The 25,982-nt window shown below is 48.5% G+C and overlaps 1 long non-coding RNA gene across 1 annotated transcript; it reads left to right on the plus strand.

Moving 5' to 3' along the window:
- The first annotated feature begins 3,346 nt into the window (after window positions 1-3,346).
- LOC121149231 lies at window positions 3,347-22,403 on the plus strand. The gene is made up of 3 exons (XR_005882632.1): window positions 3,347-3,389; window positions 18,589-18,716; window positions 22,375-22,403. It is a non-coding gene; the product is annotated as an uncharacterized LOC121149231 (long non-coding RNA).
- Window positions 22,404-25,982: the final 3,579 nt, after the last annotated feature.

The following is a 25,982-nucleotide window of genomic DNA, read 5'->3' on the forward strand; positions in this document are numbered from 1 at the left end:
GGCCCATCCTACACCTACCCTGGTCCTCACAAGCACCAGTGTTTGCTGGGGTCTAGCCCAGTCTGGTACACCCAGCCCCAGCCTACACGTGTGCCAAGGTATGCTGTAGCCTTATCTAGACCAGAACATGGCTCCCATTCTAGCCCTGTGCTGACCAGTGGGAACCACAACCCAGCCAGGGTGTCCCCTTAGTTCCCCACTAGGTCTATTCCCAGCTATAGATTTTGCACATGGTTGTGGTTGCTCTGACCCAGCTTGGCCTAATCGCTCACCTGTCATGACCTTTGTATTTGGATGCTGTAGCCTATCCTGACCTAGCCTAAACCAAGTCTTGCCACTCACTGGTGGGTGCTAGAACCTGGCCCTGCTCTGTCTGCTTCCTTACCAGTCTCATACAATCTGGTATGTGTGACAACCTAGCTGAACTTGACCTGTGTTCCAGCCTGGTTTCTGCCCTTGCCGGTGAGGTAAGGTTGGCTTGGCCCTGCCCTGTCGTGTCTCTCCAAAGCCAACCCACACATTAGCTAACAGTTGGAGTTACCCTGCTCAGGCTGCCCAATTCCCAGGCATGAAACACGTGCTCACCAGCAGGAGCTGTGACCCCCAATAGGTTCTCCAGTTTCCCAGGTTCTCCACTTGGTCCTCTCCATGACGCAGAGCTCACATGCTCCAGCAGATGCTAGGTCCTTGCCCAGCATAGCCTGCCACTCTGTCTTAGCCTTTGTATGAGCTGGAGGATATTGCGGCCCAGTCCACCTCACGCATAATACCCTGTGGTAGGATGCACGTGCGGGTGCTGCAGCCTGGACCTGCCCATGCTGTCACCATCCCCAGCACCCATGAATGTTGGTGAGTTCCATAGTATTTCCTAGCGCAGCTCATATCCACCCCAACTCTTAAGCTAACCAATGGGATTGTAGTTCCACAGGGTTGGGCCCATTTATGCCCCACAGAATCTATTCCCGGACCTGGTTCTCTCACGTGCTGATTGTTGTCATGACCATTCCTAATGTGACTCACCCTATTCCGACATTTAGTCATGTCCTGGGATCCAACCCTGCCAGACAGGCCCTCAGCCATGTGGACTGGCATGTGGCAGTCAGCAATGCTGTATGCTAACAACCCATCTCAGGACTCCCATGGGGCTGATGAATCAGTCTGATCCAAATGGATCATACTGACTCTCCCCTTTGAACAGCCAGGTCTCAGTTCCTCACACTTGCCAGCAAGATTGGTGGCCCCGTTGTTGGGAGTCACACAGGATTCGTCCCTCCCCTACACACACATTGGCTTTATCCGTTCCTGCCTTTAGGCAGCAATTACATACCCAAAAAAACACTAGAGCTTGCCATCAGGCGGCCAGCAGGCAGAGCCTGGCGCACAAAGGCTCACTGGCCTCCCAACAGCCAGGACTGGTTCACTGCATGGTGATGGTGTTCATGGGCTGGGTCCCAGGCATTGGATCTGACCTGGCTTGGGTTTTCTGCAAGCAAGTCACCACGCTTCGAGGGCTGCTGTCATCCAAGCTGCCAAAGTCGAACTCGGATGTGCATTATCTTTTTTTTTAAGATTTTTTTTTTAATTGGAAAGGCAGATATACAGAGAGGAGAGACAGAGAGGAAGATCTTCCGTCCGATGATTCACTCCCCAAGTGAGCACAACGGGCCGATGCTATGCCGATCTGAAGCCAGGAGTCTCTTCAGGGTGTCCCACGCGGGTGCAAGGTCCCAAATCTTTGGGCCGTCCTTGACTGCTTTCCTGGGCCACAGGCAGGGAGCTGGATGGGAAGCGGGGCCACTGGCTTTAGAACCAGCGCCCATATGGGATCCCGGGCGTGCAAGGCGAGGACGTTAACCACTGCGCCACCGTGCCGGGAGCCATGCATTATCTTTTGTTGACATTTTCCCCACACATCTTTCATAGGCTTCTTTTAAAATTTTTTCATTTTTATTTGAAAAGCAGGGCTTCTGAGAGAAAAGAGTTCTGTCATCTGTGAATTCACTCCCCAAATGGCTGCAACAGTTAGAGCTGGGCCTATCCACAGCCAGGAGCCAGAGGCTTTTTTTGGGTCTCTCATGGGGGTGCAGGTTCCCAAGGTCTTGCCTCCCCTTTCCTGACTCCAGGGTACCTGGCGGCCAAGTCCAGCCAGGAGACCAATCTACTGTGTAATGTCAGCCACAGCAGGCCTGGTCCTTAAAGGCCTCCTGGGTAGTTCCCCTGGGCTCCTTCTGTGGCTGCAGGACACTGCAGGAGACTGGCTGCCAGAGTGAACACACACAGCAACATCCATTGTGTGTGTGTGAGTGTGTGACTGCTATTGTGATCACTGCACAGGCTGGGAGGCTCTGAGAGGACGGCCAAGCCTTCCTCACAGAGAAACCAGAAATCCACAGACAAGCAGTAGTTACTGAGTGGGTGTCTGGCTGGCTGATCTGCCGGTTCCTGGCCCTGACACGAGGTGGGCCCATGGGTGAATGCACCTGGTCCCAGGGGCTGGCTTTGTGCATGAATCTCAGCTATTGCAGATGGCTCACAGGACATTCTGCATTCCCTGAGTGGAGGACATTACTGGAAGGAAAGACAGGAGAAAAGGGAAGAAGAAGGCATTGGGAGAAACTGGACAAAGGGGAGAAGGGAGGAAAGCTGGCTGGAGGCCCAGGGATGAAGTTCTGTCCTTGGGTTCCTTCCCCAAGACACCCCACTAGTGACAGCACATTTAAAATCATTTTCCACTGAAGCCATGTTTAAACATTTTGTCTATTATTTGGAACAAATGGAAACCTGATCAAAATATACTCTTAATTTCACCTCTGTGGTTTCTGTTCTAAGCAAAGCGTGTGCAGCAGTGTTGGGTACTGTGCAGAGTGCTAGGGAGACGTGGGCAGAGCCTCCCGCAACTCACTCTGAGACGGGCAGCACTCGTGCCAGGGCACTGATACCTCCCTCCTGATCAGGACCGCCAAAACGGGAGCGGAGTCTCTAAGAGGGAGGGGACTTGGCCCGTGTTCAGTGTCAGAAAAACACGAGATGAATGATGAGATGAGGCGGGAGTGGCAGCACTGGGCTCTGGCAGGCAAAGTGAGTGGGAACAGGTGTTCAACAGACCGAAGGCATGAGGCAGTTGAGATCAACATGGACACACGTGAGAACTGTGCACCTCATCAGAGTAAGGGCAGCTACAGGAGAGGATTCCGTCCATCCTCCCCACCCTGCTGGCTCTAACTGTCTGCTGTGTTCCCCAGATGCTCCACTTCTGATCAAGCTTTCTGCTAGTGGCCTGAGAAAACAGTGAGGATGGCCCCTGTGCCACTGCACCCACATGAGAGAACTGGAGGGTTCTTCTGGCTCCAGCTTCAGAGAAGCTCAGCTCTGGCCATGGTGGCCACATGGTGAGTGAACCCGTGGAGAAGGGGATTTTCTGTGTGTGTGTGTGTGTGTCTAACTCACAAAAGTGGGACCATTTGTACTGAGCCCATTCAGAAGGGTGTTAGGGAACCCACTTTTTTTTCTTCTTCCTTCCTTCCTTTTTCTTTCTTTCTTTTTTTAAGTCTTATTTTTATTGCAAGATATACAAAGCAGAGAAGAGACAGAAAAGATGATCTTCTGTCCGATGATTCACTCCCCAAGTGACCTCAATGCCTAGAGCTGCACCAGTCTGAAGGCAGGAGCCAGGAACTTCTTCCCGGTCTCCCATGCACGTGCAGAATCCCAAACTTTGGGTTGTCCTCGACTGCATTCCCTGGCCACAAGCAGGGAGCAGGGTGGGAAGCAGGGCTGCAAGGATTAGAACCAGTGCCATGTGGGAGTCCAATGCGTTCAATACGAGGATTTGAGATGCTAGGCCAGCACGCCATGACTCCTCCTTTCCTTTCTTAAGATTTATTTATTTTAATTGAAAAGGCAGATTTACAGAGAAAAAGAGGCAAGAGGAAGAAGGTCTTCCATCTGCTGGTTCACTACCCACGTGGCTGCAAAGACCAGAGCTGAGCTGATCTGAAGCCAGGAACCAGTAGCTTCTTCTGGTCTCTCTCGCAGGTGCAGGGTCCCAAAAACTTGGGCCATCCTCCACTGCTTTTCCCTCACAAGCAGAGAGCCAGATTGGAAGTGGAGCAACCGGGACATCAACTGGGGCCCATATGTGATGCTCCACCACAAGAGTGGAGGATTAGCCTATTCAGACACAGTGCCAGCCTGCATAAATAAATCTTTTTTAAAAAATGAGGACATTGGGACAATGTGTGGTATACCAGGAAAAGTTGCCACCTGCAACACTGGCATCTCAAGTCGGCACTGGTTAATGTCCTGGCTGCACTACTTCCAATCCAGCTTTCTGCTAATGGCCTAGAAAAAGGGGTGGAAGATGGCGCAAGTGTTTGGGTCCCTGCCACGGATATGGGGGACCTGGATGAAGCTTCTGGCTCTGGGTTGGCCCTGGGTTGGCCCAGAGCTGGCCACTGCAGCCATCCAGGGGGCAAACCAATGAATGGAGGGATCCTCTCTTTTCTCTTCCTCTCTTTGACTTTCAAACAGATCTTTTTTAAAAAAAGAACAGACTGTTCAATACGTGGTGCTCAGAAAACTGCCTATTCATGTAGAATTAAATCAAGTTAGACCTCTACCACCTATGGTTCTCTCTCCCTCATCTCCAAAGCTTGTGTTTTATTTACCCTCTACTCTTGATGAAAATTATTAATTATCTCTGAACATAAGCCACCTGAATCCCAGCTGAAAGCTAGAGCCACTGCTGGCATTCCATGAAAGCCAAGACTGCAATGAGGATACTGCTATTCAGTCACTATGTTGGTTTTGTTTTGTTTTGTTTTGGTTGTATCAGCCAGTGAAACAGAAAAGAGAACAAACTAAGAGGCATGAAAATCATGATTATGTATACATTGCTGACCATTATTTATGGTTAGTAGCATTTATAGATATTTTTAACCTGAAAATAGGAAAGCAAATGGGAAATGACTCAAAACAGTAAGGAAATCTAATACAGTGGGTGCGAACAAAACTAACACAATCTCCACAAGTTAATGTAGCTTTTATATAACAAACAACTAGTTACATGAAAGACCCACAGGAAGCTCATAGCTTCAGCAGGCCTGCCTGGCCCAGCCGCTGCAGCCCCTGTCACTCTGCGTGGCCAAAGCCAGAGGCCAGAAGCTTTGAGCTCTGTCTCACTCAGCCTTTCCAAGCAAGAAAGAAATAGTTTTTTCTGAAAATCTGCAGATGCAGCTCTGGCACAATGGCTCAACTGGCTAATGCTTCACCTCCAAGTGTAGCATCCCATATGGGTGCTTATTCATGTGCCAGCTGATCCAGTTGCTACCCAGCTTCCTGCTTATGGCCTGGGAATGCAGTAGGGGATGGCCCAAAGCCTAGCGACCCTGTACCCATGTGGGAGACCTGCAGGAGGCTCCTGGCTCTAGACTGGCTCAGTTCTGGCCACAGTGGTCATTTGCGGAGTAAGCAGTGGATGGAAGAGCTTTGTCTCTTCTCTCTGTAAATCTGATTTTCCAATAAATTAAATAAATCTTAAAAAAAAAAAACACTGCAGATATGCAACTACTAGATCGAATTCGCTGGGCAGCAAGTGAGAGATGGCATGGCGTATAAGATCTTCACAGCTGAATGCTTCTGTGTGCCATCCATTAGATGATGAAACAATTTGATCTTTCCAGAGCTCAGCATTCTAGGCTCTGTAAGAGGGAAATGCTCCTTAATTCAGGGGCTCTTAAAAGATAACGAAATGTGGGAGAATGCCCGTGATACAGATCTATGGCTGGGGTAGCATCCACTTGGTTGGAATCCTTTTCCAGAGTTGAAAATGACATTGGGAAATGCGCTGCATTATCCACGTGCAACAACTTAAAAATGCAAGTAATTTCCATTCCACCAAATCTCAGAATACACTGAAACAGGGAAGTAATACATGGGCTCAGCTCAGGCCGTTGCTGTTTGGGGAGTGCACCAGTGGATTTTGTCTCTCCTCACGGAAACTCTGCCTTTCAAATAAAAATAAAACTTTTTATTAATGATGCATTTATTTTCATTTTAATGCCAGATCTACACAGAGAAGGAGAAACAGAAGCAAAGATCTTGCATCTGCTGGTCCATTCCCCAAGCAGCCACAACTGAACCGATCTGAAGCCAGGAGCCAGGAACTTCTTCCAGGTCTCCCACACAGGTGCAGGGTCCCAAGGCTTTGGCAGTCCTCTACTACTTTCCCAGGCCACAGGCAGGGTGCTGGATGGGAAGTAGAGAGTCCAGGACTAGAATCAACACCCATGTGGGAACCTTTGCAAGTGTAAGACCAGGGCTTTCGCCACTGTGTGCCAGACCCATAAATAAAACTTTAAGGATAAAAAAAAAAAATCCTTGAGGCCCTAAAGTAGTCCTTACCTAAAATGCCTAGCCTTTAATGCTAACAGATGCCCACTCAATAGCTCCATTTGGGGGGCAGGGTAAGAGCTGTTTATCTGTAGCAGCTGGAATCTTGCAGAGAGATTTCATACAAAATGTACTTTTTACCCCCAAAAGCCCACTGCCTTTTATACACACATCTTACAGAAGTCGGATACCAGGACAGACCGACCAGCACAGGACCAAGAAGGGGAGTCCTTTAGAAGGGGACAGGGACATCCAAGTGGCAGGAGAGGACAAGCTGTGAGACAGGGTTAGGGCACAGGTGGAGGCAGAGCCCCAGGGAGTGCTGACAAGGCGCCCATGGCTATAAGGGGTGCTTCTCCTGGGGGAAGCCTGCGAGCCACTGTAGGGGGGCCCCGGGATGCCGCCCCCACCCCCACCTGGGTCCCCCAAATGCCTGCTAGAAATCACAGGAGCCCGCCTCTGCAGAAGCCACTACCACTACCACTCTAAAACCTGCAACAGGGAGGCAGGGACAATGCCAGAGGGACAATGCCACACCACACCCGCCGTCCACGCGGGAAGACTTACTGTATCAATTTTAAAAAGTCGTTCTTTCCGGGGGCAGTGCGGCGGTCTAGCAGGTAAAGTCCTTGCCTTGCCTGTACCAGGATCACATACGGGTGCCAGTTTACATCCCAGCAGCCCCACTTCCAAGCCAGCTCCCTGCTTGCAGCCTGGGAAGGCAGTTGAGGACCACCCAAAGCCTTGGGACCCTGTGTCTGCCAGGGAGACCCAGACGAGGCTCTGGGTTCCTGGCTTTGGATCTGCTCAGCTCTGGCTGTTGCAGCTGCTTGGAGAGTGAGTCAGTGATGGAAGATCTTTCTGTGTGTCTCTGTTCCTCTCTGTATATCTGACTCTCCATTAAAAAAAAAAAAAAAAGGTTGTTCTTTTCAGACACTTGTTTTATGCACCCTTGGTAGTTTCTGAGAAATCTGTGGAAGTTAGACTTTGGTAAAGAAAAATCTCATGGCAGGCTGCTTCGGCTACAACTGTGTCCTTGCTGTGGGTGGGGTTTGTGTCCACTCTAGGTGGAAGCTCACTTTGTACTAGTCAGTAGAATAAGGCTGGCAGCAATACCCATTTGTCTGTGTTTTGTTGTTGTTGTTGTTGTTTGTTTTTCATAAGGAAATGAAAATGTGAGGCCAGCATGGCAGTTCTGCATGCTAAATAGCTGCCTTCAAGTGCCTGGATCCCTTTATCACTGTGTAGTGGTCTTCTATGGCCTTTGTTACAGTGTTGGTCTGATAAATGTGCATCTTCTTCTGTCTGCTTTTGGTTCCCATCTGCATGGACTCTTTGTACAGAACTGTGTTCTTGTAGTTTTTTTTTTTTTAAGATTTATTTATTTTTATTGGAAAGTCAGATATACAGAGATGAGAGACAGAGAGGAAGATCTTCCGTCCTATGATTCACTCCCCAAGTGACTGCAACACCCGGTGCGGTGCCGACCTGAAGCCAGGAGCCAGGAACCTCCTCCAGGTCTCCCACACGGGTGCAGGTTCCAAGGCTTTGGGCCGTCCTCGACCACTCTCCCAGGCCACAGGCAGGGAGCTGGATGGGAAATGGAGCTGCCGGGATTAAAACCAGCATCCATATGGGATCCCGGTGCGTTCAGGGCTAGAACTTTAGCCACTAGGCCACCGCACCATGCCCCGAACTGTGTTTCTTATAAGAAACCCGCATTGTTGGGTCTGTTTCGGCTTTTTTTTAATTCAAAAGTAAGACAATCGTTTCTTTCACTTGGTGAACCTAGAGCATGAAATTGAGGATATTATTGGTAGGCAATAACTGATCACATCGTCAAAAACATTGTTTCTACTCAATGCATTTTATTGTTCTGCCAGCGCAGGTGGGAATTGTACATGTTTTTCTCTTTTTGTTTCCTTCTGTCAGACCTCCTGAAGTATTTTTATAAAGTCAGGCTGGTGATAAAGCATTTCTTCAGCTTTTGGAAACATATTTCTCTATTACTGATTAAAGAAAGCTTCTTGGTTAGCTGTTTCAGAACATGAGATGCTGTTCTATTCCCCACTGGCCCTAAGGTTCCTATTGAAAACCCTGTGGTAACCTAATGTGAGCTCACTTAAAGGTGCCAGGACACTTGTCTCTTGCAAATTTGGCATCTTCTTTCTTCTGTACCTTGAGACTTTTGTTAGGGTGTTGCAAGGTGAACGTCTTTGTTGATGCTGTCTGCTTGGGTTCCTAGTGTCTCTGTTCCATGGGGATCTATCTCTCTCTCGAGATTGGGGGGATGTTCAGCAATTGTGTTATTACTTTACTGTGGCCATTGGTCCTTTCTTCCCCCTTGGGAATTCCAAAGTTGGGAATTCTCTCACTTCAGAATGTCCCAAGGGCTTAATGCTTTCTTCACCTGATTTTATTTCTGTCTATTGATTTTTTGTTGTTGTTGCTGATTTGGGTACTTGACAAGACATCTTCAAGTTCAAGCATTGTGTTCCTTTTGAAATTTTTAAGCCAACAAGGACAATGAAATCATTCATGTAATTCTGCAATTTTAGCATCTGACACCTTTCATGCTAAGTCCCTTACAATCGATATAAAGCACAATTTTTCATCATCAACAGTTTATGCAGAGCCCAGCTGTTATTTTGTGTCAACACTGAGAATTGCAAGGTTTCATAAACATAAATAAATAGGATTAAATTTACTCCCTTGGGTTTAAAAATTAGAAACCAGAGCCTGGCCAGCAGGCCTGGGAGAGGCCACTCACCCACCAGCAGCCTCTGCAGTCCCCTCCATGCACTTCTGGCTCTGACTCCACACAGGTGTGCAGTGAGGTGCTCCTGAGGTACTGCTGGAACCAGGTGGGCTGGGGAGGGGACACAGGGGCCCGGCTGTAATCCCCAGGACCTGGGGACCTGGACTTGTGCTGCTTAGCTGCTCTGGGGAAGAAGGGCAGGGGCTGTGACTGCGTAGGGCACCTGTGGGTGAGAGGGAGGGCTCTATGGATGGAGCAGGAGGCCACTGTCGCTCCCCTGTGGCAGGCGTCCCAGGAAGCAAACACTGCATGTGGAGGTGACATCCTCCCATTGGGTCTCTCTGAGTAGGGGGGTAGTCCTGGCTGTGCACAAGGCTAGAGAGGAGGTGCTCGCCATCCTTCTCTGCATTCTCTGAGCCCTCAGCACAGGGAGGCTCCCTGCAGTGTCAAGGCCAGCTTGTTGTCTGCAGCCTTGGGAGCTGTGTCTACATCCTCCCTGGTGGCACTGGTTGTCATCAGCGCTGCCTTCAAGGCCACACTGCCTTTGTGACATGGGGTCCTGGGTGCATCATGAGGCCAGGACTGTGCCTTCTGCAGGAATGTTGGCAGCATCCAGGGGTCTGCAGCTGTTCCCAAAGACCACCCGCCTCTCTGACACACCCACCTCCCCAATGCTTCCCCTCCCCAGCCCATCCTTATCTACACAGTTTTCCCCACACCCTCTGGGAGTGGAGTCTTAAGGCATGATGCATTGCATGCACTTGTCTGGTTCTCAACCACCCAGCCTGTGAGGTGATGACATATAGGCCCAAATCGGGGCCATCATGGGGAGGACTGACACAATGACCACACACAACAACCTGCCCTGTACCGTGTGTCTCCCCATTGGAAGGGCTAGGCTTTCATCTCCTCAGCCACGTGTTCCCAGTGCCTGTGAATGACCTAGGACACAGCTTTTGGTAAAATCTCCTATTTTATTTTTGTGGCCATTGTTAAAGGGATGTTTTGGAAAGCCTGTTTTCCAGCCATAAGCTGCTCTCCACGCTTTGAAATCCCACTCGGAGCATCAAGTCTCATCCCTTGTTTCTCCCATGCAGCAGCGCACCTGTTTGACCTTGCTGCTTCTATGGATGAGTCTTCCACAGGGGCTTCTCACCTAGTACACCCGGGGCGGGGTCAAAGAATCCCATTCTAGCAAGTTCCAGGTTAAGGTCCTGCTCCTTGTCAGCTACGAATAGGTTTTACGTTTCTAAAGGATTGTAAAATTGTTTTTAAAGATTTATTTATTTTTATTGCAAAGGCAGATGTATATAGAGGAGGAGAAACAGAGGGGAAGATATTCCATCTACTCACTCACTCCCAGTGGCTGAAATGGCTGAAGCAGAACTGATCCGAAGCCAGGAGCCCGGAACCGCCTCCGAGCTTCCCATACGGGTGCTGGGTCCCAGGGTTTTGGCCGTCCTCAACAGCTTTCCCAGGCCACAAACACGGAGCTGGATGGGAAGCAGAGCCGTTAGGATTAGAACCAGCGCCCACATGGAATCCCAGCACTTTCAAGGCAAGGATTTAGCTGCTAGTCTACCATGCAGGGCCCAGGATTGCAAAAAAAAGAAACTGCTTTTGTTTAAACAGGAATGGGAAATTGTGAGTGTTCAGGGTCTAAAGTCTTTACAGAAAACTTGACCTGTGCATGCACCCCTGCTGCCCACAGCAGAGCTCTAAGCAGACCGTGGCCTGGAGTCCCACACATTGAGACTCATTTGCTGACCCAGGGTGAATCTTTGGAACCACTGTGGTTTAAATGCTCCTCCTACATTCTGGTGTGAGACCAGGCAGGCTCCCAATCACTGCCCTGAGAAAATGCTCTGCTCAGCCAACCCAGAGAGTTGGGGATGAGCCCCAACACAGCCCAGCTCTCCTGTCTGCAAGTTATCAAAACCCATGTGTCCATCAATAAGTCCTCCCCTGCCCTTCTCTCCCAAGTGAACATTAAGGCACACTGGGTTCTACATCCATGGCCAAACATGCAACCACAAAGACATGGTCAAGTTTACCTGGGCAAGATGGGCCACGCAGAGGGGGACCAGAGGAGGAAGTGGCAGATGGGAGCTTCCTGGGGGGTGGGAGGCAGGTGACAGGTACAGGGTGCGAGCTGTTGGTGCCAAGATGCTTGGAGAACATATTGGAAGCACATCAGTCCCTTCACCACCTCCAGCTTCTTGGCCTCCCAAGCTTATGGAGCACCAGGTGTTCCTCCCACACCTGCCTGCCTCCCACCCCCAGCTGATTCCTCCTCTGCCCAGGAGGACGGCTTGTGAGAGCCTGATCTCACACAGGGACTCCTAGGGTTCCGGCTCAGACCTTCTGGAAAGGGCCATGTGTGTCTCCTACCTGTGTTCTCCACAGCACGCCTGAAGCCACAGACATGGCAGATGTTCCACACCCACAGACACATGTCCTCCTTCGCCTCAGCCACCAGGTAAAAGGTGCGCTCCCTGATCCTGATGTCGGACACAAAACTCTTTGGCAGATCTTCCTGTTGAAGCTCACGCCCGCATCCACCTGCTCACAGTGGCACAGGCTGATGATGCGCAGTGGCTTCTTGGAGCGGGCATTCTTGTAGTATTCCAGAAACCCTGGGTCGCTGCTCTCCTGGCTGCTACACAGGACAAAGCTGCACTTCCTCCAGGCCTGTGTCCAGGATTTTGTCTAGACCTACTGTTACTCTGAAATGTGTCCTGCAAAGAAGAGGAAGTAGAACAGCTAAGTCCCTTGAAATAAAGATGGAGAAAGGGGAGGAGGGAGCCGACCATATTTCTAATCCCATAGCTGCAGCTGTCAAGGCAATGTGACATGGGCAGAGACAGGGAAACATGCAACAGTGGACTGAAACACAGAACTCATTCGTTCCTCCACACAAATATGGCCATATGATTATTTTGTGCAATATTGGTGCTGTACAAACTGAGCACCCATTGGGGAAAATAAAAAGGAAACAAAGAACCCAGTATAATTCTCCTATCTTACATTAAAACTAATGTAGTGGCCAGTGCAACGGCTCAACTGGATGATCCTCTGCCTGTGAGTGCTGACATGCCATATGGGTGCTGGTTCTTATCCTGGCTGCTCCATGTTCAAGCCAGCTCTCTGCTTGTGGCCTGAGTAAGCAGTGGAGGATGGCTCAAGGCCTTGGAACCCTGCACCTGTATGGGAGACCCGGAGGAAGATCCTGGCTCCTGGCCTCAGATTGGCTCAGCTCTGGCTGTTGAGCCACTGGGAGAGTGAACCAGCAGACAGAACATCTTTCTCTCTCCCTCTCTCTATAAATCTGCCTTTCTAACAAAATAAATAAAGCTTTAAAAAGAAAAATAAAATGAAACGGTGCAAAGAAATCATATACTCAGAGACAAATACACAGATACGGTTTGGGAGAAGCCAGGAGAAAAGCTTGAGACTTTGGTCTGCAAAGCATCCTCTTAGGTTGCCTCAGGAGTGTACAATCTATGAAGCAAACAAGTAGATCTCATGAAAATGAAACACGTTTGCTCCATGAGAGAACCAGTTACTTGGATGAAGACTGGGAGAAAATACTTCTAATCACATATTGAACAACAAAAATGAACAGGAGACTTCTGAGCAAAGAGGACACACGCTTGGAAATCATTTCTCTCTCTTTTTAAAAGATTTATCTTTTTGTTGGAAAGTCAGTTATATAGAGAGGAGGAGCGACAGAGAGGATGATGTTCCATCTGATGATTCATTCCCCAAGTGGGTACAACAGCAGGAGCCGAGCTGATCCAAAGCCAGGAGCCAGGAACTTATTCCAGGTCTCCCATGCAGGTGCAGGGTCCCAAGGCTTTGGGCCATCCTCATCTGTTTTCTCAGGCCACAAGCATGGAGCTGGATGGAAAGCAGGGCTGTGGAGATGCGAACCGACACCTATATGGGATCCCGGCTTTTGCAAGGCGAGATCTTTTAGCGACTAGGCTACCATGCTGGGCCTGGAAATCATCATTTTCAAATATGATCAGCTGAGTTGGCACAATGGCACCAGCATCCCCATGGGCCCTGAGTGGTCTTGGCCACTCTACTTCTGATCCAGCCCCCTGCTTGTGCCTTGGGAAAGCAGCAGCCCATAGCCTTGGGACCCTGTATCCACATGGGAGACCCAGAAGAAGCTCCTGGCTCCTGGTTTTGGAGTGACTTAAGTGGCCACTTGGATAATGCACCAGCAAATGGAAGATCTCTTTCTCAGCTCTCCCCATCTCTCTCTGTAATTTTTCTAAGTAAAATCTATCTATCTAGCTGTATATACGTATATATATATGTGTGTGTGTGTGTGTATTTATGTGTATATATATACATATTGAAAATGGTAGTGGTGGGCCCGAAGCAGTAGCCTAATGGCTCAAGTCCTTGCCTTGCACGAGCTGGGATCCTGAAGGAGTGCTGGTTTGCGTCCCAGCGACCTCTCTTCCCACCCGGCTCCCTGCTTGTGGCCTGAGAAAGCAGTCAAGAATGGCCAAAGCCTTGGAACCCTGCACCCACATGGGAGATCCAAAAGAAGCTCCTGGCTCCTGGCTTTGGATCAGCTCCACTCCAGCCATTGAGTCTACTTGGGGAGTGAACCAGCAGATGGTAGATCTTTTCTCTGTCTCTCCTCCTCTCTGTATATCTGACATTCCAATAAAAATAAAATAAACTTTTTAAAAAATGGTAGTGGGTGTGACTGGAGCACAAAAGAAGAAATTCACTGCTGGTGGACATCTCTCCCTCGCCTGCATCACGCTCAGCATCCCACTTGTGATACTGTGTTAGCTGTGCAGGAGAGACCCACCCAGTGAAAACTGGGTGCTAAAGGGAACACAGATGTCCCATTACTGTTTATTATAACCAGGTATTCCTCTAAAATTGTCTAAAACCAAAATAAATAATAATCCCAGGCAAGCAACTTTGCCTCTCATAGAGGATTACAATAAGCAGCAAAGGACTAAGGGGAGTGGCCGGCTATTCAAGTCACATGTAGGAGCGATGCGAGTGGGAGAAGGAAGGGTCCAGCCACAGGTGACAGCACTGATGCCATCTGCTGTCCCAGGGACATGTCCCGGACTGCAAGGGCAGTGGATGGTTCCCTGGGACCATAAACACATTTACAGCAGGAATAAGGTGGGATGGAACATGAATGGACCATAAGAGCAGGCTTCCCAACAGGAAGGACGACAAGGGTGCAGGTAGAGAGAGCCCACCAATGGCAGGCTCAGGACAGCAGCCAGGCTTCCCTGGGCTCTGGGAAGGAGGCAAAGGTGCAGCTCCCGCCTGGACTGAGGACTCCAGCCCCCGTGAGGTCAGTGCCTGGACCACAGTCAGTAAGATGGACAGCTTCCGGGTTCAGACTCAAGCTTCTTTTTTTTTTTTTTTTTTAAAGATTTATTTTATTTTTATTGGAAAGGCAGATATACAGAGAGGAGAGACAGAGAGGAAGATCTTCCATCCGACGCAGCGGCCGATGATGCTATGCCGATCCCATGCCAGGAGTCTCTTCCGGGTCTCCCATGTGGGTGCAGGGTCCCAAAGGTTTGGGCCGTCCTTGACTGCTTTCCCAGGCCACAGGCAGGGAGCTGGATGGGAAGTGCGGCCGCCAGGATTAGAACCGGCGCCCATATGGGATCCCGGGCGTGCAAGGTGAGGACCTTCACCACTGCGCCAATGCACCGGGCCCCAGACTCAAACTTCTTGAGATGAACGTGGGGCTCCCTTTTCCAAACCCTTTCCTTGTAGGGAAACCCATGGGGAACTCTGGTGCTGAGGCCTAGAGGCAGCAGAGGACAGCAAGCCCTACAGGGTTCCCTCTGTCCCCAACCCAGGAGGTGCCTTCTATGGTCTCCACAGACTAACTTCCCCTAACCAGGGAGCAGGCTGGGGGCGGGCTGCCAGGCGCCCACCTGCCGCCTCTTGTTTCCGCAGATGCCTGGGTGTCCTCTACCAGAGCACCCACCACCACCCCATCCCATCCCACCTCCCTGCTGTCACTCACACAGCACACCAACTTCTTCTCAGCCAGCCGCTGTACACAACATGGCTGCTGTTCATGCTGCCGCAAGTGGACCGTGCCTACTGGAACCAAGGGCTGGGGACCACAGCAGGATATGGAACCGTCTGAACTCTAGGGCGAGGACCAGAGATGCACCCGGGGCAGGGCAGTGCGGGGCGGGTCAGGAAGGTCCAGGGCTGCAGAAGGTGGACTCCAGCTGGCCTGAGCAGAAGCAGAGCCAAGCAAGGCAGAGTCGTGGCTCCTCCCTGGACCCTTGGTAACTGATGGCAGGGAGGGGCCCTCTGCCTCAAGTCAGGGTGTGTCTGCAATGAGTGAGCCTCTTCCCAACAAAGATCGGAAAGAGGGAGTGAGACCTCAGTGCCAGCAGTTCTGTTTCCATGTGGACCTCACACACGTGCAGACTGGGCAGACGCCTCAAATGCACCTGGGAACTCCCTAAGTTCCGAGCCTCTGGCAGCTCGCAGCTGAGTTTCTTAGCCTGTGAATGTGGGCAGCACGGATCTGCTCCTCTGCCTCCCTAGAAGAGAGTATCGCTTTAAGGTTTGAAGATGCACCAAGGGGAGATTTTTGTTTGTGTGTTTAATGTTGAGGTTGTTGCCTAAGGGAGGGAGAAAGATCCCAATATATTTTTTAAATGATTTATTTATTTTTATTGAAAAGCAGATATACAGAGAGGAGGAAAGACAGAGAGGAAGATCTTCTGTCTGATAGGGGAGCTTCTTATAAAACCTCTCATAAACCCAGTTTTCAAGGACAGGCCATGCTTGTCTTTTTTGCTCTGCCAGCTGTTGCATGGCTCAGCACCTCAGCCACAGCACTGGATTGGCCCATATTTTTGCAGAACCTGGAGGTGTAGGTTTTTTGAGAGAAGACCCTGACTCGTTACTTAGAATTGCATGGAAACAGAGAAGCTTGAATTGGGGGGCAGGAAGGTCGTCATTAATTAGGTCTCCTAAAATGTCTTGGTTCTCCAAACTGGCCAGGTGGTGGTGGGGGGGGGGTCCACTCCTACTCTTTCTCTATCTTTCTGTTACTGGGAAGAGGAAATGTGGCCTGGGGGAGGGTGGACTGCAATATCCCTGTGCTTGGAAACTTTGTAACAAGCAGGTGGGCCTCAGCCAATGACATCAGCCCAGACTCTCTGCATGGCAGACAGCTAAAAGTTTCCAGGAAGACAGGCAACTTTTGTAGCCAGTGAAGCTGTTTTTGTTCCTCCCTTCTCTTTGTTTTCCTTCAACAGTGTGCTGAGGTTTTTGAGCTGGGGCTTTTTCCTTCTTAACAAACTGCCTCATTCAACTTGTCTAAGTTGTTTTTCTATTTTCACACTAACTTGATACTACAAATGTGTTTTCATTTTGTGTCGAATTGATTTACACCTAAAGGAATCTAATAACATTTTAGTTGAAATAATATTTCCTATATACATTGACAAATCTTATGCTTTTTAAAGACGTTGTCCTTAAGTCACTACCAAGCAAAGGCTTATTTTGGTGCAGCAAGGTTAGTTACCATTTGAGATATCTGCATCCCATCTCAAGAGTGCAATTGGAGTCCTGGGTGCTCTACATTTTTTAAAAAGTATTTATTTATTTTGATTGGAAAGACAGAATTACAGAGAGAAGGAGAGACAGAAAGATCACCTATCTGCTGGGTCACTCCCCAAGTGGCCACAACAGCTGGAGCTGTGCTGATTCAAAGGCAGGAGCCAGGAGCATCTTCCAGGTCTCCCATGTGGCTGCAGGGTCCCAAGGCTTTGGTCTGTCCTCCAAGCAGGAAGCTGGAAGGGAAGTGGAGCAGCCAGGATGCAAACGGGTACACACATGGGATCCTGGTGCAAAGTAAGGACTTTAGCCATTAGGCTACTGCACTGGGCCCTGGGCACACTCCTTTTGATCCAGCTTCTTGCTAAGGCATCCTGGGAGGCAATGGATGATGGTTCAGGTGCTTGGACCCCTGCAACCTCTATGGGAAATTCAGAGGGACTTCCAGGCTCCTGGCGTTGGTTACGCCCACTCTGGGGAATTAATCAGCAAGCAGGAGTTACCTTTCTCATTTTCAAATCAGTGAAAGTAATAAATATTATCAGTTAATCCTTAATTTTTACAAAGAATGTATGAATTTAAAGACTGACATGCATACATACATTTCAATGAACGAACTTTATGTGCTGATCTAATGCAAATTGTGTAAGATCTGGACTTGCAAGGTGCTTTTTGAATTTTCACAGGGAAAACAGCCTTAAAATTCTGAAATGCAGAAAACAGATGCTTGCATGCATTCCAGTTTTGGTTTTTGGTTTTGTAGACTTACATAGTGTCATTCTAGTAAGATTTGTATAAGATCATTGACGGCATTAACTTTAAACAATTGTTCTTTCCAGTCACTTGTTATATACTCCGTTGATAGTTTTTGAGAAATCTTTGGAAGTTCGACCGCATTAAAGCAGAATCCTATGGCAGGCTGCTTAGGCTCGGACTGTGTCCTTGCTGTGGGTGGGGTTTGTGTCCACTCTAGGTGGAAGCTCCCTTTGGACTGAGCAGTAGGTTAAGGCCGGCACTAACACACATTTGTCTGTTTCTTTTGTTTCTTCTGGTTTGTTTTGTTTTTTGATTTTTTAGTAAGAAGATAAAATAGTGAGACTGGCTTGGCAGTTCAACAAGCTAAACCTCTGCCTTCAAGTGCCAGCATCCCACATGAGGACTGGTTCAGATCCCGGCTGCTCCACTTCCCATCCAGCTCCGTGCTTGAGGCCTGGGAAAGCTTACCCTTTTATCAGCCATTAAGGACCACAAACAGCAGGCAGGCAACTAGCAACTTCGACTAGAGAAGTGCAGACACACAAGAAAGGGGCGGGGTTAAGTGGCCTGGCTTTTGGTGCAGCTCCCCTGGGACACCAGCATCCCAGGTTTGTGCAGGGGGTTCAGTCCCAGCTGCCCTGTGGTTCCCGAATGGCTCAAAGATCAGGGCTGGACCAGGCCCAAGTCAGGAACTTCATCAGGGTCTGCCTTGAGGGTGGTAGGGCCCAAGCACTGAGGCCGTCTTCCAGCTGCTTTGGAAAGATTTTTTTGTTTGTTTGTTTAAATTCATCTTACCTGAGGACGTTGTTCATTGCTGCATTGAGATACTCCATGCATTTGGATTTCCTTAGTTGCAATGATTCATTTGTGTGGATCCCTAAGGAGAGTGTTAGCAGTGAGGATGATGGTTTCATCCCAAAGTAACTCCTTGAGATTTTCTTTTTCAAATTCAAGTCAACTTATCCTAACTTCTCTGTTGCATATTATGCCCTTATCTAATCATACATGAAGTATGGGTAGTCTGCCACTATGTCAACTTTTTCCTGCTTCAAGTATCGTCATCTAACTGCAAGTCTCATCTTTTCTTCAAGCCAGGACACCTCCGACTACTTGAGAACACACGTGTGATGGTGTAATTTCTGCTTTTCTGAAAGAACTCGGAGGAGACCCGATATCGAGGAGCTTGGGGAACATCTCCGTCAGGACACAGTCCCTGCAGGTAAGCACAAGAACCAGGGCAGGGAGCAGCCCAGCCCAGGCCCGATTACAGTACCCACCAGCATACCTGTGGCTCAGATATGGGGGCAGGCCAGGCTGGCCCCGTTCTTGGCAGCCACGGGCAGATCTGAGAACCAGGACAGGGTGCAAGACAGGCCTAGTCGGGCTGTAACAGCAGCCAGTTCACATTTAGGATTGTGACTGAGGGCTGGCTAGGCTAGGCTAGGCTGCAGTTCCCACCAGCATGAGCTGGAATTAGGCACACGACATGCCAGGCCAGGCTGCAGCATCAGCTGACAAATGCCAAGGTGAGGCAGACCATGCCATACCAGGCTGCAGCACCCGCCAGTACATGTGAGACCAGGGAGAGGTGGGTTAGCGTGATAGGGTGGCAGCAGGGGTTCGTACTGGTGGGAGTGAGAACTGGGACTGAGGGCAGACCAGGCCAGACCAATACCCATAGGGCTGCATGTGAGCTGGGAAAGGCAGCAAGGCTGGGTGTCTATAAACACTGTGCATGCAGGAGCCAGAAGAAGTGCAGGCTGCCCAGGCTTTGCCACTCGTCAGGGCTGGCAAATGCTGGGATAAGTTCAACTCCTGTCAAGCTAGACTGTAGAACCACCAGGAGAGTGCAAGATCTCCCAGTAGGGAAACTTGGGCTCCTCTCTAATGAGCTGCGACTCCTACAGGTAAATGTGAGAAGAAGGACTGCGGGTGGGACTGTCTGGCCAAGCAGTGGCATCTACTGGAATGAGTGTGGGCTGATAACAGTGTTTGTTGGGTTGAACTAGGCTAAAACGCCCATTGATGTATACAAGAGCTGAATGGGATGTGTGTCAGACAGGAGCAGTCTGCTGCACATAGTGAGAAGTACATTGATGGTGATTTTGGGGGGTCACTCTGACTAGGCTACAGTTCCTGCTGGTATGTTTGAGGATCAAATGTGTAGTGGGCTGGGTTGGGCTGGATGAAGCATCCATTGGTTTGTGTAAGAGATGGGCTTGACACAGAACTGACCCAGCACAGCCTGATGTGTTGTCAGACTAAGCCAGACCCTGTACTGGCAAGCACACACAGAGTCAGGTCTGGGTTCAGCAGAGACGAAGTCTCTGTGGGATTCACCCAACTGAACCACTGCACTCCGAATTCCAACCGTGTGTTGAATCCTAGGACCAGTGGACTGACTGTGGAGTGCAAGTATCAGAAGTGGGCCTCTACAATAGCTAAGGCAGAGTAATGGATGGCATACCCAGGTGCACATGGAGGATATGCCAGTCCACTGGGAAGTGCAGTGGACATCTGCTACCACAGCAGAGGAAGGAGGGTAAAGCAAACTGTACAACTAGCCCAGCCAAGTGTTGACAGCATATATCTGGGCGAATGGAAACTCTAAGGTGGACTGTGTCAGCCAATGGTCCTTGGACGGATTTCCTCATCCTTGAGGCAACAAAACTAACAGCATTTCAAAACTATTGAAACCACTTGAGCACAACCTTCAGAGCATGCTTCCCATTGGGACCCTGGTATGATATTGGGTGGCCATTCCCCACCCCAGGTATTGAGGCAGTTGGAAGCCGAGTGCAGCTTCTCTTCTCATCTCCTCCCTTGCCCCCAGAGACAGGAGGAAGAAAAGGAAACTTGCAAACAATGATCTCACCCACTTTCCCCTAACCCTCAATCCTTCCCACCCCAATCAACCATGTAACATCATCATTTTAAAAAAATGTGATTTAGGGAGCTAGCGCTTAACATGGTGGCTAACATAGTGACCTCCTTCCAACATCAGAGTGACTGTTTGCTTGCTGGCTTCATCTCTTGAGTCAGACTTGCTGCCAGTGCAGACCCTGGGACAGAGTGATGATACTTATGTTTTTCTTTCCTTCCATTCTTTCTTCGTTTCTCTCTCTCTCCTTCTTTCTTTCTTTCTTTGCCATTGTTTTCATTTTGTTGTTGGGTATCTTCAGGTTTTTCTTCAGTGTTTTCTTAATTTTCATTGCAAATCTCTTTTCATCCTTAAATTTGTGCCAGGGTGTATATGTATGTATTTTTTGTATGTATTTTTGAAAGAAATTATTTTACTTGGAAAGGCAGAGTTACATAGAGTTTCCATTCCAAATGTCTGCAGTGGCCAGAGCTGGGCCATTGTGAGGCTGGGAGCTAGGAACTCCTTCCTTGTCTCCCATATGGGTGCAGGTTTCCAAGACCTGGGCCATTCTCCACTGCTTTCCCAGTCACTGGGTTGGGAAGTGAAGCAGCCAGGACATGAGCCAGTGCCCATATGGGATGCCAGTGCTGCAGCAGAGGATCAGCCTGCTTCACTGCTCCCGCCCCTGTGTGTATTTCTGTAGCTACTGTGACTGGGATTGTTCTCATCAAGTTCTTTCTCAGCCAAGAAAGAGCCTGTTGGCCTATCAAAATACTACTGGAGTAATTCAAAACAGTTTGACAAGAACTGGTATTAGCTGTTTCTTGGAGGTTTGGGAGAAGTCATTAGTGAAGGCATTTGGTCCTGAGCTATTGCATTACCAGTTATTTGTTCAAGTGTTCTATGTGTTTGTTACTCAATTTTGGTAAATTGCATGTTCCTGTAGATTTATCAGTTTCACCAGATTTCCTGATTTGTGGGTATATGTTGATAATAGTTCTGACTGACTCTATTTCTGTAGCAACCATTGTTTTCTCTTTTGTGTCTCATTCATGTGATTTTTTAAAAAATTAATTGTATGTATTTGAAATGAAGAGTGACAGAGAGAGTGGCCAAGATGAAGAGATTTTCCATCCCATCTACTTGTTCACTCTTCCAGTGGCTGTAAAAGCTGAGCCTAGCCAGATCTAAGACAGGAGCCAGTGTTTTTTAATTTCTTGAAAATTGTTTTTTTGGCCTACTTATTGTTCTATGTGCTGATGAAAAGGATGTGCATTCTACAAGTGTGAGGTGGGATAGTGTACAAGTGTGTTGGGTCTGTTGTGGGGAAGGAGTTAATTAGCACTGGTTAAGCTGAGCAGTAACAGGAAATGGGGTTGTGGCTAAAAGCACCTGGACTAATGGGACTCATTGGCATGCTGTTGTCTGGCTAAAGGACTTGGGGGAAAGAAAATAAAAGAAGGAATAAAGGGAGGCTTTGGAGAGACTTCCACCATGACTGTTCTCTTGGTGCTTCATCCTCAGACCCTCTCCCTGTCCAAATTACTGGCTCTGCTGACAGGAGCAGGCTCCACTTGGTCCTTGTGTGTATTGAGTTTGTTATTTCTTGGTTGACTTTTTTGTCTTGTTGATTTGTTCATAGATGAAAGTGGAGTTTGAATTAACCTGATATTATTACAACTTAAGTCTCCTTTTAGAGCGACTAAATTTCTGTTTATCAAATGGTGCTCTAGCATTCGGGGTATATGTATTTGCAGTGGTTATATTGTGTGTTAAATTGATTTCATTATCATTGTGTAGGATCATGGTCTCGTTAACCATTTTTGTCTTAAAGTTTACTTTGTTTATGATAAGCATGGTTAATCCCTGCTCATTTTCAATTTGTATTTACCTGGAGTATCTTTTTGCTTTTTTTTTAGATTTATTTATTTTTAGTCCAGGGGAAGTGGCGAGGCAGTTAAGTCCTTGCCTTGAACATGCTGGGATCCCATATTGGCACTGGTTCTGATCCCAGCAGCCCCACTTCTCATCCAGCTTCCTGCTGGTGGCCTGGGAAACCGTTGAGAGTACAGCCCAGAGCATTGGGACCCTGCACCCTCATAAGAGACCTGGAGAAAGTTCTTGGTTCCTGGCTTTGGATCTGCACAGCACTGGCGGTTGTGGTCACCTGGGGAGTGAATCATTGGATGGAAAAATCTTCTCTTTCTCATCTCTTCTGTGTATATCTGACTTTGCAACAAAAAGAGCAAATTAAAAAAATCTTTTTGTTTGCTTTTTATTGGAAAGTCAGGTTTACAAAGAGAAGAAGAGACAAAGATCTTCCATCTGTTGGTTCATTCTCCAGGTGGCCACAGTTTGCTATCTTCAAGTGCAGGGAGCTGGATGGGAAATAGAGCAGCAAGGATATGAAGTGGCATCCATATAGGATCCTGGTGCATTGAAGGCGAGGCCTTTAGCCAATAGGCTCCCATGCCAGTCTTATTGTGGTTTTGCATTCTTTCACTTATACTTTGCATTTTTGCAGACGAATTTTGTTTCTTGTGGGCCGCCTTTACATATTATTGTGTCCTTTTATTATTATTTTTAAATTGATTCATCTAATCTGTGCTTCTCAGAATTTAGTCCATTTACATTCGATGTTATTATTACTGGTAATGAGTTGGTCCTGTTTTATTTCAATTTTTTATTCAGATATTTGTTGAATGTTTCTAGTAGAATTCAAATTTTTACAATGAAAGTAGGATTTTTTTGCTTTGGTGTATAATTCTTTCTTTCTTTCTTTATGTTTCTTTCTTTCTCTCATTGTCTCTTTCACTGTCTCTCTTTCTCTCACTGTCTCTCACTCTCTCACTTTCTTTCTTTTCTTGTTTTGTTTTCTTCCTGTACCTGGGTCAAATGGGAAGGAAGGGAGGAGCGCCACTTCCAGCAGCCCAACTGCATCAGCACCCTAGGGATGCAGGACGGCCACTTGATGTCATCCCAGGGTCCCTGATGTGGAGCATGTTCCAAGGGTACTGCTTGTGATTTTGACACTTCTGACATGTTGTTGACTTCATTGCTCCAAGGTTGAGGAAATCCTTCCAGGGTCCACTGGCTGAAATAGTTCATCTTAGAGACTCAATTTGCCAGGATCCTTGCTGTCAAAGCTTGGCCAGGAGAGTTGTCCAATTTATTCTGTCTTCCATCCTCTGCCATGGTACCAGACGTCCTCTGGGGGTTTCAGTTAGCTGTCATGTCTATCATGTGCTTCTAGGCATATCATCCACTGCACTGCCATTAGCAAGTGTGGGTGCCCAGTTCTAACACTTGCATTCCACGGTCAGACCACAGATGCTGTGGTTTTCCCTATGCTTGGTGTTTTGAGTCCAGTGGTCCAGTCTGGGAGTATGGGGAGGAAGCCCCCAAAGAAACCTTATCTGTGGTAAGCCCAGACCCGAGTCTTGTGTGTCAGCTAGTGCGGTGACTGCAACCCCCCGGGAGTTGCAGTTTCTGGGTCAGTTCTGTCCACAGCCCCTCTCTTGGCCAATCAATGGATACTGTGGCCCAGTCCATCCCTGTGCACCACACACTTGGCGCTCATGTAAATCAGTGGGAACTGTAGCCTAGTCAGAGCAACCCCCAGTAATGCCCACCAGGCCCATCCCCACACCTAGTTCCTGTGCTTGCCAGCATGTGCAGCAGACTGTCTAGTCTATCCCACATCCCATTTGACTTTTGTACACGAGTACAAGTTGCAGCCTAGTTCACTTGACCGGTACCATATCCCACCCATATTTATGCTGATGGGCACAACCACCTGTCCAGCAAGGCCTGCCTCAGCCCTGGTTCTTGTGTTCACTGGTGGGAGCTGTTCCCCAATAGAGGGGTATCCAAGTGTCCCAATTAGGCCTGCTTCCAGTCCCAGATCTTATACTTTCCTGGTGGTTCTGTAGTATAGTCTCAAAGGATTTGTTCCCATTCCCAGCATGCCAACTGATGCTGCAGCAAAGCCTGAGCAGCCTGCACTTACTCTGGCTCATGCATGCCGTAGTGGATATAGCCACTTAGCCCAATCTGACTCCTGCTAACCCAGCTCAATGCAGGCCAACAAGTGTTGTAGCCCTGCCACACAGTGCAAAAGCCTCAAGCTGAGAGTGTGCATTTCAGTTGCTCCTCTCTGGAGCAGCACACCTTCTATTCTGGCTTCCAAGAACTCCCACAGGCAGAATCCCAGGAAACACAGACTCAGAGTTAAAACTCATTAAATTGGGGGATGGTGCTGGGGCTTGGCAAGTTAGGCACCATCTGTTAGCTGGCTTCTCTTATAAGCACAAGTTGCTGCAAGTTTCTCCACTTCAGATGCACGTCCCTGCTAATGTGTGTGTTAAAACCTTTGAAGGTGACCCGAATGCTTGGGCTCCTGTACCCACATGGGAGACTCTAAAGAAGATTCTGGCTCTTTGGGTTTGGACCAGCCTTTCAGTGACCATTGCATCCATTTAGAGAACGAACCAGCAAATAGAAGAGTTCTCTGTCTTTCCTTACCTCTCTCTGTAAACTGTGCTATTTAAATACATAAGGTTTTGGAAATTACTAAACAATGAAGGAAATATGTCAGAATAGACTGAACAGCAGGCAGCTAGGAAAGTGAGAGCTTAAGATTTTCAGTGTGTATAATATTGCATGTTTAGTAAATCTGATAATGGGGGCTTTAGAAAATCAGTTAGTTGAAAATTTATTTTGACAGAGTGACAAAGGGAGACAGTGAAATAGTGAAATCTTACACTGGTCCACCTGGCACAATGGGCAGGGCTGGGCCGGAACAAAGCTAGGAGCCTGAAGCTCCATCTGGGCCTCCCACATGAGTGCCAGGGGCCCAGGTACTTGGGCTCCTTACAAAAGCCTTAAGCAGTCTTCCCAGGCACACCAGCGGGGAGCTGGGTCACAGGCAGAGCAGCGGGGACCCAAAGTAGTGCTCTGATAAAGGATGCTACCACTACAGGCAGGAACTTAACTTGAAAGCTAAAGTAGTAGAGGCCCAGTGTTGTGGCTTGGTGGATAAAGTTGCTGCCTCCAACATGCCATATGGATGCTGGTTTGTGTCCCAGTGCTCCACTTGCAATCTAGCTTCCTATTAATGACCTGGGAAAAGCTGTGCATGATGACCCAAGTGTTTAGGCTCTGGCCACCCTTGTGGGAGACCTGATGAAGCTTCTGGCTCTTAAAAAACATTATGGGCTGGCAGGGTGGCATAGCAAACTAATACTCTACCTGTGGCACTGGCGTCAGATATGGACACCAGTTCAGGTCCCAGCTGCTCCATTTCTAGTCCAGCTCCCTGCTGATGACCTGGGAAAGCAGCAGAGGATTCAGCTGTGAGGAGTGAACCATTGGATGGAAGTTCTGTCTCTCCCTCTCTCTCTCTCTTTCTGACTCTAATATTTTCTTTTTTTCTTCTTTTTTAAAGATTTTTTAAAATTTTTCTTGGAAAAGCATATTTACAGAGAGGAGAGAGAGGAAGAGAGGAAAATTTTCCATTTACTGGTTAACTCCCCAGATGGCTGTAATGGCCAAACCTGAGGTGATTCTAAACCAGGAGCCAGGAGCCTCTTCTGGGTCTCCCATGTGGGTGCAGGGTCTCCC

Source organism: Ochotona curzoniae, unplaced genomic scaffold (assembly GCF_017591425.1).
Source record: "Ochotona curzoniae isolate NIBS_2020 unplaced genomic scaffold, NIBS_Ocur_1.0 contig_1927, whole genome shotgun sequence".
Classification (NCBI taxonomy): Eukaryota; Metazoa; Chordata; class Mammalia; order Lagomorpha; family Ochotonidae; genus Ochotona; species Ochotona curzoniae.